The sequence below is a fragment of the Jaculus jaculus genome, chromosome 17, assembly GCF_020740685.1.
Source record: "Jaculus jaculus isolate mJacJac1 chromosome 17, mJacJac1.mat.Y.cur, whole genome shotgun sequence".
Taxonomy (NCBI): Eukaryota; Metazoa; Chordata; class Mammalia; order Rodentia; family Dipodidae; genus Jaculus; species Jaculus jaculus.
The window spans coordinates 66,295,693-66,310,987 of NC_059118.1; positions in this window are offsets into that span (position 1 = coordinate 66,295,693).

Genomic DNA, 15,295 nt, shown 5'->3' on the forward strand with positions numbered 1-15,295 from the left:
CAAAGCGGCAGAGCCGACATCTAGCCCCTGAGGATAGTCCATTTAAGCTGGATCCTGCAGGAATTTCATTTCAGGTGGAGTACTGGGTCTAGCTCAAGATGGGGACCTGCAGGGGCCAATCCTCCCCAGGTGGGCTGCGGTCTACCCCTCCTTGCTGTCTACTGCAGCAGACCGGAACACGGCTTGAGAACTGGGGGAGGGTTGTCCCCTCTGCACAGGCATTGTCTACTGGAGTCTGCTGTAGCTGCTGTTACTATTGTTGCTGGTCACGCTCAGCCCCCGCTCTCCTCTGGCCACCCACTGTATGTCCACTGCTCCCATCCCTGATGCAGCTGACCCAACTGGACAGACGTTGTTCTCTCCCTTTGCAACTTTGACCTCCCCCTTTTTTTGCTATTGTTTTCCTTTTCCTTTTGTTTTCTGAGGCAGGGTCTCATTCTAGCCCGGACTGACCTGAACTCTCACTGTAGCTCAGGCGGGTCTGGAATTCACTGTGATCCTCCTGCCTCAGCCTCCTGAGTACTGAGATTGTAGCCACCACTTCTGGATTTTTTTTTTTTTTTTAATCTGAGAGCCTAACACATGTGGCTTTTCCCACTGAACTCCAGAAAACTGCTCCAAGTCTGAGTAGGGTGGGGCTGGCTTCCTGCCCTTGGAGGCAGTTAGAAAGCAGGCATGTGAAGCAAGTGGGCACTGGGCCAATCCTCACTTCTTGGTTCAGATATCAGCCCGGATAAGGATTAGTGGCATCTGAGCATCGTTTTCCTCTTCTTGCTTTGTCACACTGAAGCAGCTGGTTTGGGTCCTGGGAAAGGGACAGCAGTGGGAGTGACTGACCCCCTCCACACTTACACAGTCTCTCAGCCCAGAGTGATTCTGGCTGAAGACTCCTTAGCACAGCCGCTGATGCTTTGCTGGGCCTCTGATGGAGCCAGTGAAGACTGCTGCACTCCACTGAGCCAGTTGAACATTCTGAGTGTCAGAGAGGTGACATGCTTGGGAATCACCTGGTGTGGCCCAGGAAACTGTTTCTGGGGTTAGTTGCTGAGATAGCATCCGTCATTCACTGTGAGACTGGCAGGTGAGAGACTACCCTAGGTACCAACTTGTTGGAGTGGCTGGGAAACAGGTGCCCAGTTGACTCAGAAATTAAGTCTCAAGATACAAAAATGCTTTAGGAAACATCTGAGCCTATCCTTGACCTTAGGTGATCAAGAGAAGGACTCAGCACTCTTGGAGTGCCTTGGAAATAAAGCAAACCAAAAATCATGGGGCCAGTATGGTCCTGGCATCATTTATGTGTGGCATCTGCATTGATGACAGTGAGCAGAAAGCATGTGCTACTGGACTCCATGTGAACTCCTCTAAGCTCTCAGTCATGTTAGAGAATTTGCTCATACCACTCAGAGCATCTCAGGTGTCTACTCCTGACTGTGTGTTTAGGGAACAACTGCCCTGGAACAGCCAGAGCTTTTGAGAAAACACACAGGCTTCCTGGAAAACAAGACTGGTTAATCATTTTCCCAGAGCTATCATGAGCCTCCGGGGACTGCGAGCTCCAGTGGAGTTTGGATATCATGTGTGGTTACGACTGTATTTTACTTGACTCATCAAAAAAAGTGGTGCTATTTTCTTTAAACCACACTGTGAACATGGAAAGTGCCACCTCAGTGACAGAATCCTTGCACAAAAAACGTCAACATAGCAATTAAGGCTGAGGTTCTCATCTCCTAATTGCCCACCTGCCTCCTCCATTTTTGACTTCTCTGCAGACTTGTGTTTTTCCTCCATCATTTGTGGTAATAAACCAAACCACACACTGCACCGATGCCACCCAAGTCCAGCATGGCAGCTTGGTCATTAGGCAATCAGCTCATGATAGGCAACTCAGTCACATGGTAATTTGATGGCCCGTTGAGTGTTCAATTCCCTCTAAGGCCCAAGAACTGTCTCTCAAAAAATTGCCTTCAGATGACTGTAGGGTGCTGCCCCAAAATCCCAAGGGCCTCTGCTGTGATTCACTTGCAGGGGCCTGAGACAAGCTCCTAACAGCATCCCTGTCTGCCACTGTCACTTCAAGTCCCATTGGATCTGCTGGATCACATGGCCCAAGTGGCAGAGCAGGCTAGACCTGTTGAAGAGCCTTCTCTCGTTATTGGCCCCATCAAAACTAGAAGTCTTCCAAGTCAATTGGTGTATGGGCTGGAGTAATATATTCCAGTGAAGAATGTATTGCCTTAAATCCAAATAGACCCACTGAGCATTGTGCTTCGTTCTTAGTGGGTAGGAGGGCGAGGTGGAGCAACTTGTCCTTCACCCTGAATGTATCTTCAGAGGAATATGCCCCACACCACTGAGCTCCTAGAAAATTTACTCCTAGACATTTCATAAAGGTGTGCACCATGATGCCAGGCCATTTTCAGTGTTTTTCATCTGAACAATTATAAATTGAGGCTTTCTGATCTTTTGATTTGTACAGGGCTAGAATAAACCATGGGACTGTGCTCCTAACTCTGCTGAGGTGATCCTAAGACATGGACCAAGGGGGCTGAAGTCTCAAGTGTTGTGCATTTCCTCCTGGACTTGTTACCCAGAGATTCCAAACTCCACTTATTGAGGGTGGGCAATGTGGCTCCGCAAAGATATCAGCTTCTCAGACCCTATTAGACTTTGACCATTCATAACAGTGCTGATGTGTCATCAACTTAGACCAAAGGCCAAGTCCAGAGGACCAGGGAACAGACATGGGAAGAAGAAACCGAGGACTGGGCTGGGCAGTGGAGAAAGCCAACGAGGCACCTGGCGAAGCAGGAGTGAGCATTGCTCAGACTTCCAAGGAGTCACTTCTGATCAGCTTTGAAAGAAGCTCACACTAGGACCCTGAGCCTAAGAACTGCTGTCTCGCTCTTCTCCAGAGCGCCTTGGAACTCTCCAGTCCTAGTTTCTTGTTTGAGGAAGTTACTTTGTTCTCTCAAACGTCCCTGGAAAGCCCTCCCCCACCTCCTTCCTCTCCCCTCCCTCCCCTCTCTTCCTTCCTTCTTTCCACAACATGGCAGGACTGTCTCTTGCCAGGCGCGGGCACTCCAAACCCCAGGTGAGAGGAACACCAAGGGGGCCACAGATACTGAAAGGCCCAAGAATTCAGAAGCCCAGAAATACTATCACGCTCCAAAGGGAGCTTAAGCGGGCCACCTGCATACCTCAAACTCCAGGTTTTACTCTCTGTCAGAAGCAAGTAAAGAATCCCTCTTCTCATTATATCAGAGCCCACTCCTAATATAAAACTAGGTAAAAGGGCATGAGATAGCCCTCAAGGATGGGAAATGAGTAATAAAGTGAACCACTTATTTGGTTTCTGTAAATAGCCTGCACCATAAGCCTTAATAGCCCACACCGTAAGCCTTAGTAGCCTACACTGTAAGCCTTAGTAACTCGCACCATAGGCTGTAGCAGCCTGCCTCAGACCACCAAGGTCATAGGAGGCTGATACCATACTCTGTTACCCCCACCTAAGGAATTGCACAAGTGCTGACCTCCAAGGTCACAGGAGACTGATACCACACTCTGCTACTCCCACCCAAGGACCTGCGCAAACGCTGACCACCAAGGTCATAAACTAATTGGCTTAGAAACTATGGGGTGGCACCAACTGACTGGCTAACACCCTGCAGGGCTCCTAATATTAGAAAATGATTGGTCTAAGGCACAGGCTTTGTTAGAAACCCTATAAAAACTGTCCTGTTCCTGCATTCAGGGCTCTGCAGTCCTCTACCCCTGTGCGGTGTACGACTGTGGGCCCCAGCGTGCTTGGAATAAAATCCTCTTGCAGTTTGCATCAAGACCGCTTCTCGTGAGTGAGTGATTTGGGGTGTCGCCTTATCCGGGCAGAGCGTGGGGACCCCCTGTGGGGGTTTTTTCCTACAATACCTCCCCTGAACTTTGAATGTGATCATTTAATTATTACAAATGAAAAGATTTTTGTGCTGCATGACGTGGTCTCTATGTAATCATACACATAAAAAAACTATTACTAGTAGTTGGCATTTAGTTCTGGATCTTGAAGGCACATATTACATGTAATTTAATCCAAAGATGATTCTTCTTTTCATGATAACAAAGGCCTGCCTGATTCACTTTAATGCATTTCAGTAAAAAAAGTGCATCACAATATATTTTACTACCTTCCTATTGCTAGGTTTTTAATTATACAATGATGGTTCATATATACTTCTGTAAGATATTTCTTCTAGGGCTGGAGAGATGGCTTAGCGGTTAAGTGCTTGCCTGTGAAGCCTAAGGACCCCGGTTCGAGGCTCGGTTCCCCAGGTCCCACGTTAGCCAGATGCACAAGGGGGCGCACGCGTCTGGAGTTTTTTTGCAGAGGCTGGAAGCCCTGGCGCGCCCATTCTCTCTCTCTCCCTCTATCTGTCTTTCTCTCTGTGTCTGTCACTCTCAAATAAATAAATAAAAAAATTAAAAAAAAAAAGATATTTCTTCTAGTGCCCAGCACTTAATATGCTAGCTGTAATTATTAATAACCATTTTTAACTTAATGGCCCTTGGCTTGGACTTTAATTTAGCATCTTTTCATAGGTTTTTTTGAATTTTTCAATCAAATATTTTACCTTTGTTCCCCCTTTTGTAGTGCCAGGATAGAACATGGTCCTCATGCACACTAGGCAAGCCCTCTACCACAGTTACTTCACCCTCCCCCTCCCCTGCTTTTCTACTGAGAGTTTTCTCACTGATTCCACTATTTTGTAGGAAGCACTAACTCTTCATTTGTCATGCCAGATTCAGCTATTTTCCCAGTTTGTTTCTATTTTAACTTTGTAAATATTATGTTCTGGGTTTTTTTTTGCAACCTAACACTTTTTGTGTTTTTATTTTTATGTAGTCAACTTTGACAGTCTTTTTTATGACTTGGGAATTTGGCATATGTTTTACAACTTGGTTTTATAGACTTTCAGTAGCTTGTTTATATATATATATATATATATATATATATATGTATATGTATATGTATATGTATATATATATATGTATATGTATATATGTATATGTATATATAATATATTTTGATTGGAATCTATTTCTGAATCTACATTGAGGAAGGGACCTAATTTTTGTTTTTCTAAATAAGAGACCAAATTAAGAGTTTAGAAAAATTTCTCAACTTGCTCCACCGGCCATCACTATCTTTGCTCCTAATTAGTAGCAACAAAAACAGTAAACAGGAAGGATGTATAGTGCTTTGCAAGTTACACACCTAGTTTGCCCACTTGGTACAGTCTGCTCACAGCTGGGAGCTTCTCCATGGCCAGTGAAGAGAAAGCCTGCCTCAAGCTAGCTTCGGTCACATGCTCAGAACACGGTACTGGACACGGTCAGAGCCGTGTGTGGGTGGACTCACCAGCTCAGTCCTGTCGCCTTCCTGCTTTGTGTCTCAGGCTGCCACTCCTCGGGGCCATAAGATCCTTCCAGATGTTCTCAGTGGCTGCATGCTGTTTCACAGAATTGCCTTCACAGAAGTGCCGAAGTTCATTCCCAGATCTCCCAACTAATTTCTCCTGCCTTTTCCCACTCATTATGACCAGGAAAATGATAAGCGCTTTCTTTAAATGAATCAACCAGGTCCTACTGTGAAGGTGGGACTGGTAAGCAAGACATGCATTAAAAGGAAGGTGAGGGAGGATACATTCAAATAAGGTAGACTCGTGTCACTGAGAGGGAGAAGGGCAGGTGAGTACTCCACTGAGCAAATGCTCACCATGCAAACGTGGTCCTGTCTGACCCTGTGAAGGCACAGAGCTCACTCCCTTGTTTTACAGTTGCCAGCGTTAAGGACTCGAAGAAGTATATGTCACCCACCAAGTAGGTGATTGGCTCAAGTCTAGACCTCATGACTGACTTCTCTGTTCATTCCAGTGTCTTTACTCTGTCTTTATTTTTGATATTTTCATACAGTAGCATTTAAGGAGCCTGTCAGCTTTCAGGATTTTAAATTTCTTCTCCATAGGCTGAAAACCACTGCCAAGCATATGGAATTGTCAGCTTTAAAAATCATTTTAATAGTTCAAAAGGAGAGATTCACTTTTGATCATAAAGGTGAGTCATGAGGATTTGATGCTTATGATGGGGGCTTAGCATTATGTGAGATTTCACCATGGTAGAGTCAAGACCCAAAGTGAAGATCCTGGGCTGGGGAGATGGCTCAGCACTTAAGGGCAGTTGCTTGCAAAGTGTTTGGCCTGGATTTGATTCCCCAATACTCATGTACAGCCAGACGTACAGAGTGGTGCATGCAGCTGGAGTTTGTTTTCAGTAGCAAGAGAGCCCATTGTATCCACACACACACTTTCTCTCAGAAAAATCAGTAAAAAAATAAACATATAGATACATTGTTTTCTTCAAATTTGGGTCTCATTCTAGCCCAGGCTGATCTAGAATTCACTGTGTAGTCTCAGAGTGGCCTTAAACTCATGGCGATCCTCCTACCTCTACCTCCTGAGTTCTGGAATTAAAGGTGTGCACCACCACTACCAACAAATATATATATGATAAGTGAAGACCCTGTTCTGTCTTGGCCTGGGTTCCCCTAAAACAGAACATGAGACCAAAGATTATTCATGGACAGTTTTGAGATGCAGTCACAGGAAGTGGGAAAGGGGACTGAGAGGATGGAGTGGGAGGCTGGGGACAAAAGCTAGTGTAATCTGAGTAGCCATACCTATGGGTATGTTGGTCAGCTTTCCTACTACAACACATACCTGAGGTAATCAGTTCATAAGGAGATGGGTTTTGGCTCAGTTCAGGGCTTTTCAGCCCTTGGCCAGTTGGCCCCACTGCTTTTGGGCAACAATGAGGTGAGGCAACACATTACTGCGTAAGTGTGTAGGAGAGGACATGTCGTCATGACAGGCGAAAAGGAGCGAGATTAGGGCCCTACATCTCCTCTAGTCACTGCTCCTTACACACCCCACCACCGCCTATAGTGCACAGCTGAAGGCCGAGCTTGAGTTTGTAACACACAGACCTCTGGAGACCATTCAAAAACAAAACTGTAGCACTACTTGATCCCATTAGGAATTTGGGAAATCGCTCTCAACTAAATCTCAGAACCATGGGTTGAGGAAGAAAGAGGGCTTTTATCCAAGATTTCTCATTCTTAGGGATCAGTAGTTGCTCTATAGGATGCTAGATGCCTTCATGAGTGAGTACCCAGTGCGTGGTCTCAGCCGGCCACTGCTTTGGAGAAGCCAGGAGGTGGGGCTAAGGGACAAAGAAAAGGTATTCTCAGGTGCCCCAGCATGGTTGGTTAGAACTGCTCACTGTAGCAAGATCGGCGAAGAGACAGGACCAGAGCATTGTGAGTGGAGCGTGTGAGCTCTTCTAGAGAAGATCCACACGGAGCCAGCACAACCAGAACTGAGGTAGGGGGGACACACGTGTGAGGGCCGACTGTCCATCTGCTGGGTTTGGAGCCACCGAGGAAGGAGGACCTACCCTGAATGGCTTGTTGCCATCCCAGGAGGCAGGGGCCCAGCCTGAGGAACAAGGAAAGAAGAAGAAAGCCAGCTTAGTGCCAGCATTCATCTTTATCTCCTGCATAACTGTGACGTCCGAGGTGACCAGCTGCTCCAGGTTCCCATTTCCATGCCCTCCCCACCATGATGGATGGCACCCTCGAACCATGGGCTGAAATAACTATTTTCTTCCTTAAGTTTGCTTTTGTCAGATGTTTTGTCATAACAACGGAAAGTAATTCAACTCCCAACTCCTAGTTTTCTAGTCCTCCTCTTGCTTGGGACTTCATGCCTGGTTCGTGAAAAGAGTTGTGCGGTTTCAACTTCTTCTCGTTCAACTACTCCAGTAAATCTTTCTAAAATGCACCAAAAATATCATCATTTCTTTACTAATAGGGTTTATGAGTCCCACCCCATCACCAACCAGCTTGCAGTATAATAAAAAAAAAATCCTTTGTTTAACACTCAACATCCTTTATAATCATTTTTACAACTGTACTTCCCACAAGGGCCCCAGCTGGACTCAAGCCAGCCCTTACCTTTTGATATATGAGCCCAAACTACTTCTCAGTGCCTTTGCTAATCGAATTCACTCTAACGGACACGGATAATATGAAAACCGTTGGCCAGCTGCTATGGCCGAGCAGCACAGAGGCTGGGCCTGTCAGAGGCTGTCAGGTATAACGGCCAACCTGAGCCGTTGCCTCAGCCCTGCCCCACCCCCAACTCTGAGATTTGCCTTCTGCCCACCAAAATTCCATCTGTCCAGGGAGGTCTTCTGGATTGCCCTTGCTCATGTGTGAGATTAATCACAAGTTGAGTGCAGGGTATTATTAAAGATTCCCATGATGATGTAACAGGCCAAAACACTTGCATTTTTTGACAGCATATTCATTGCCTCTCCATATGGAAACACTTTTGTGATGTTATTTTTACAGAGAAAACAGAAAGATATGACTGTCTTGCTTATAATGTGGTTAAGCAAAAGCATTTTATTGGTAATTTGGCAAAGAATTTCAAAAATTCATGACTGGCCAGGCTTGGTGATGCACATCTTTAATCCCAGCAATAGGGAGGTGACAGGTAGGAGTTTGAGACTACCCTGAGACTACATAGTGAATTTCAGGTCAGACTAGGCTAGAGCGAGACCTTACCTCAAAAAAACAAAACCAAAAAATAATAAAAATAAAAAATCTGTAACTGATAATGATATAAAATTTTACTTCTAAGTGAATGAAAATAGGAAACAAGGAACAGCATAAGACCTTACATCCTCGGGGTAGATGGTTTCCATTTAATCTCTTAGAATTTGTCAGATATGGGGAGAACCCTATAGTTCCCTCTCTCTCCTTCTCCCTTCTCTCTCTTTCTCCATTTCTTTTTTTTTTTAAATTTTTTTAAATTATTTATTTATTTATTTGATAGCGACAGACACAGAGAGAAAGACAGATAGAGGGAGAGAGAGAATGGGCGCGCCAGGGCTTCCAGCCTCTGCAAACGAACTCCAGACACGTGCGCCCCCTTGTGCATCTGGCTAACGTGGGACCTGGGGAACCGAGCCTCGAACCGGGGTCCTTAGGCTTCACAGGCAAGCGCTTAACCGCTAAGCCATCTCTCCAGCCCTCTTTCTCCATTTCTTGAGGCAGGGTTTCTCTATGCATTTCTGGTTGGACTCAAACATGAGATTTTGCTGCCTCAGCCTACCAAATGCTGGGATTACAGATGTGCCACACCATGCCTGGCTCTTTGAAATGTTTATAAATAGTCATGGGATATATCCCTGGAAGCCAAGACAACACAGAATGGCTGACAATGTTTTAATCTCTGAGGTGATTGTCCCCATTCCTTGACACTCCTCCCACCAAAAGGCGCCTCTACATTGCTGGCCCTGAACTCTGCGTAGCCACCTGTGACTTGGCTGTAACTGGCAGAATGAAGAGAAGGGACATTCATGGCTGCCACTTTCTTCCCTGATACACATGCCTTGGGAGTCTTCTAACCCCTATAAGAAGAACAAAACCCCTATAGCCACCTTCTGTGGGAGGCTGGGCAAGTTTAGGCAGTGCAGCCATGGCCCTAGCCCAGGGGTCAGCTGACAGCCCAATGGACCCTGGCCAAGTGAATGTGATAACCTCCATGAGAATCCAGCCCAGAGTGATTCATGTTGTACATCAGCTTGACTGGATTAATGAATAGCTAGGAACCTGGTAAGGCATTATTTGGGGTGTCTGTGGATGTTTCCAGAAGAGGTTAGCGTGTGAGTCTGAGTGTGCTGGTTAGGGGAAGACCTATCCTTAATGTAGGTGGGAATCTCCATTTGGCTGAGGGTAGGAAGAGAATGGATACAGGGGCCAGTCTCCCCCTGAAAGTTGGGACCCATTTGTCTCCCACGTTGGAAGACAGAGCTCTGGCCTCAGTGGCCTTTGAGTTTAATAAGTGGATAGGATAAAGAAGACGCAAAACTGGAGCCCCATGGGCACATTACTTCAGATCTGTCATGAAATCTGTTTATTATGATCTTCCTTTCAGAATAACGCACATCAGCACTGCAGACAGTAGGCAAGAAGTGGAAGTAACCTGGGTCCAAGAGTCCACTCATGCAGGATTTGCCCACGATTGGTCATCAGTTTGCTTTAAGAAGGAAGGGTCCTCTGATACATGCTATGATGTAGAGGAACTGTGACACGTTGTGCTAGGTGATATAAGCCAGTCACAGAGTGACACACGCTTAGTAAATACCTCTTAGGTGAGCTACCTAGAGTAACCCAGTATAAGGATAAAAGTCCAACAGTGAGGCTAGTGTCTGGGGAAGGAAGGAATGGGGACAGTCATGCCCATTAGAGATAGAGGTTCAGCTTGGGAAAGTAGGTAAAAGAGCTCTGGATATAGATGGGTGGTTGCACTCTCATGAGAATGTGCCTAATGCCACCAAATTACGCACTATAAAGTACCACTTGGTTCTTTTTCAAAAACATATTTTTATTTATTTGAGAGAGTAAAAGAGACAGACACACAGAGAGGGCCTCCAGCCACTGCAAGTGAACTCCAGATGCGTGCCCCACTTGTCATCTGGCTCCATGTGGGTCCTGAGGACACAAGCCCAGGCTGTCACGCTTTGCAAGAAACCATCTGTAATGTCCGAGCCGTCTCTCCAGCCCCCAAAGTACAGCAGAGATGAACCCAGAGGGGTGAAACGAGCCAGGCCAGGCAGAGGAGCAGCGCGAGCTCTCACCTAGGTGTAGAAGCCAAAAGAGTTGATCTCATAAAAGCAGAGCAGAAATGATGTTCGCAGAGTGTATTCGTTGCCTTCTAGTTGCTGTCGCGGCGGGGAAGGCACGGCAGCAGGGGTTGAGGCCGCTGCTCAGATTCAGTGCTTGGTGAGGAAGCAGAGAGATGAACACTGATGCAGCCGCTCTCTCCTCTCCTCCTCCTCCTCCTCCTCTTCTTTTTTTTTATGAGGCAAGCCCAATAGGCTGGCTTTTGCAAAAGACAGAGAGAGAGAAAGAATAGGTGCACCAAGGCCTCCAGCCACTGCCATTGAACTCCAGACAGATGTTCCACCTTGTGCATCTGTGCACTTGTGCCGCCTTGTGCCTCTAGCATACATGGGACCTGGAGGGTTGGACATGGGCTCTTAGGCTTCTCAGGCAAGCCCCTTAACCACTAAGACATCTCTCCAGCCTCTCCTTTGTTATTCAGTCTAGGACCCTAGTCCATGGAATAGCTCCGTCCACAGTTAGGTGGGTTTTTCCACTTCACTTAATCTAATCCAGAAAATTTCTAACAGATATGTCAAGAGATTTGTTTCCATGGTGATTCTACACCTTGTAAAGTTGACAACCAGAGATTAACCACCACCCAGAGGCTGTGGAGGGATGGGGGAGGGCTAGAAAGAGGAGGGTGAATGGGCACCGAGCACAATTGCAGCTGGGAGGAACAAGTCCTATTCTACAGCACATAGACAAGAACTCATCAGATGGTGTAAAATCACCACAGGGTATCTTGAGGCAACAGATATGCCAAGTACCCTGACCTGATCATTACATGTATTATGTATTTGCATGTGTTGTCTATGTTTTGAAATTCCACCCTGTGCTCCGTACATATGTACAACTATTACGTGTTGATGAAAAAGTTATTTTTCTTTCTGTTTTTATTATTTACTTTCAAGGAGAGAGGGTGTACCAGGGCTTCCAGCTGCTGCATATGCCACTTTGTGCATCTGGCTTTACATGGGTAGTGGGGAATCAAACCCAGGTCATTAGGCCTCACAGACAAGCGCCTTAACCATGAAGCCATCTCTCCACCTCCCTTCTTTCCATTTTTGAGATAGGGTTTCATGTACTCCCAGCTGGCCTCAAACTATTTAGCCAGTTATGACTTTGAACTCCTGACCCTCTGCCTCCACTCTCCAGGTGTTGGGACTATGGTCATGGGCCGCCATGCCGAGCTGAAAAACTAAAATACGGTGCTGGGAACTGAGAATTAAACCTGGGACTTTGTGAATGCTAAGCAAGTGCTCTACCACTGAGCTCTATCTCCAGCCCCTGAAAAAAATATTTTAAAAGGAAATAAGGTTGAAATCTAAAAACAATTGTTTGTATAAGGTGAAAGATTTTTCTTAACGTATATCAGAAGCTGTCACTGTGTATGCCCAGCACTTAAATGACTGCAGTAGGTTTTATTCCCAATGCACACCAAAGTCAATTGTGAAGTGAGGACAGTAATAGTTAAAATACCGAACTCTACCCATATTTCACCTCAGTTGAAAAGTAAATAAATAAATGCAAAAGACACACTGTGTGCTGCAGCTTCTCACTGAAAATTAAACGCAGCTGGGACTGAGGAGTAGCCCAGTGGGTCGAATGCTTTCCTCCCACGTATGAAGCCCAGGGTTCCACCCCTAGTCCTGCATAAAACGAGGCTTGGAGGTCACACCGATGGTCCCAGCACTGGCGAGAGAAACAGGAAGGTCGGAAGTTCACCGTCATCTTCTGTTCCATAGAAGATCCAAGGCCGTTTGGATAGAGGAGGCTGCTTTCCCGCTTCACGAGACAGGGATGAACCTCCAAACCAGACACAGTTTATGGGAGGAATGGGAATTATTTGCGCTCACAAAGCTCTTTGGCCACTTACAAGGAAGTCGCAGTCCTTGATTAAGTGAGCCACTGTCTGCACTCTATAGGCCTCTGGGGTCAGCAAACACCTTCCCCCTTAGACGCGTGCTGGGAGGGTCTGCTCTCCACTGCCACAGCCTTTGATAAATAACTGTTATCTAAGGAGATGCCAAGAAGCCAGTGAAGCTGGACAAGCCTGGCCTGCGACATTCTCGGGAAACAATCAACATTATTCAGTCAAGGTAGATCGGTGGCCCCAAGAGGACCAGTGTTGCAGCGGTGGAGTTCCACTCCAGAACCGTCTGGGAATAGGGATTCCAGCCCATAGGATATGCAGGAGTGTTCAGGGGTAACATCATTTGTGCGTATTCAGATTAAGTTATATATTTCCACATCACATCAAGATGGTTTTAATAAACACAACTGCCACACTCATTCCTAACATTATATTACTGTGCTAAAATATGCATAGTATTTTTGAAAGAAGTGCATACCTTGTGGTAAGTGACGGGCTGCTTGGGCTATTATACTGTTACGGTGTGAAGGTGAAATGAGCCTCCCGCCACTCCTGCTGCCACAGGCTCATGTTTTGACCACTTGCTCCCCAGCTGGTGGTGCTCTTGGGAAGGTGGCAGAAACTTTAAGAGGAGGGCCTAGCTGGAGGAAGTGGGTCTGGGCTGGCATGCCTTTGAAGGTTATGCCTGGTCCCTGATACTTTCTCCTCTACCATGAGGCCAAGAAGCTCCTCTCTACCCATGTTCCTGCTACCCTGATGTCTGAAGGTTAATGAACCACTGGCCTTGCACCATTGGACTCAGTGGACCACAAAACTTTCCAGGTAGCACGATGAGGAACTTCTTTTAAAAAGCAAGCTCATAGCTCAAAGATCTGGCCTCAAGAGCTAGCAGGTCACCTGGAGAGGTGATTAGTAAACAAAAGAAAAGGCCTTACCTTCCCTAGGCCATTCTTCTCCCTCAAAGATCCCCCCCCCCATATCTCTCTCCCACATTCAAATCCAACAGTGGCAACTTCACCTCCAGAAAGCTGCTGTCCCTCTAACAAAGAGTAGTCTGAGCTGGCTTTCTCTCCTTCTATTGTATTTATCATGTCGCTCTATTCACACCCAAATTCTAACAATGTCCTGCCCATGTATGTGGGGCCGAGTCTCCAAAACTCTCTATCAAAACAAATCTTTCCTCCTTTAATTGGTTCTCTGAGGTATGTCACAGTGAGGACATGCTCTTCTATCACCAGTCACTGTCCCCCATGGGTGTTCAGGACCTTCACTACCCACCCAGGGGTCAGTCCTACGAAGAAGAGCAAGATACAGGGAAGCACGTTCGCTACTAAAAGGGAACCACATTGTTGCAGTCAGGTTTGCATTGCTGGCAGAAGTCACCTGACCAAGAGCCACCCGTGGGGGAAGGGGGACAACGATGGCATGAGCAGAGGTTGGACATCACCTCCTGGCCAACATAAGCCATCAGCCCGCCACCAGCAATACACTCCCTCCAGGAGGCATTAATTCTCAGATCTCCATCATCTGGCAACCTAGCATTCAGAACACCTAAGTTTATGGGAGACACCTGGATCAAACCACCACATTCCACTTCTGGCCCCCATAAACTGATAACCATCCATGATGTAAAATGTAATGCAGTCAGTCCAACTTTAAAAGTTTCCATAGTTTTTTATCAATACTAATGATGTTCAGACATTCCCATAGTCTGAGATCTTTTAACTAAGCCATAATATCAAAATATCCCCCCCCAAAAAAAATCATAATGGCTCAGAATAAACACACACTGCAAAAGATGGCATTGGGCATAGTAAAGAAATATTCAACCATAAACAACCAGGGCAAACATCAAACTCTGTAGCTCCAACTCCAACAACTCTAGTCAGTGACAAGTCTCCAAGTTCGACAATTCTAACCAGCAACTAGTCTTTGGAGTTCCAATTCCACCCCTCTATCTAGGCTACTCACAGTCCTGGAAAACTTCATCCAGGGCTGGCAGCTCTCCCTAGCAGCTTTCTCGTGGTCTTGGCATCTCCACTGGGTCTGCACTGCAGTCCATGGTTTATCCTCATGGCTCCACAGGGTCTCCATGCAGGCATCCAGTAAATTTGCTACCCACGGCTCAGGGACATTTCCAAAACACAAGACCATGTTGCAAATTCAGTGACCGACTCTTTCCTGCATTTCTTATTCTCCATAATACCAGGTAGGGTGCCAATTTGTTAATCTAGAGGGGAATAAAGCAGACTTTGAAGAACAGACCACTCCTTGGACACTCAGGCCCCTTCAAAAGAGTCTACATTCTTCCTGTTGTCCCAGTGCAGGTCAGCTGGCCCAATCTCAAAGGTTGTAATCTCTCATATAATTGCAGCTGAATGGGCAAAAGTTTTGGTCTAAAGATTTCATTTCTGTGTCATATCCCTCTGCCCACACCATCCTATTTCTACACAGTGCAACCCTGTGCAACTTCTCAAGACATGGGCATAACAGAAAGCCTCTCACATGAACTGTTTCTAGTCCAGTCCAGGCAAAGCTCTTTCTCACCCTCATAAGCCAAGCTTCACAGTCCTTATCTTACTGCATTCAGGTCTTTCAACTCTGACCAGATAGTCCACCAAGCTATACTTACAGCA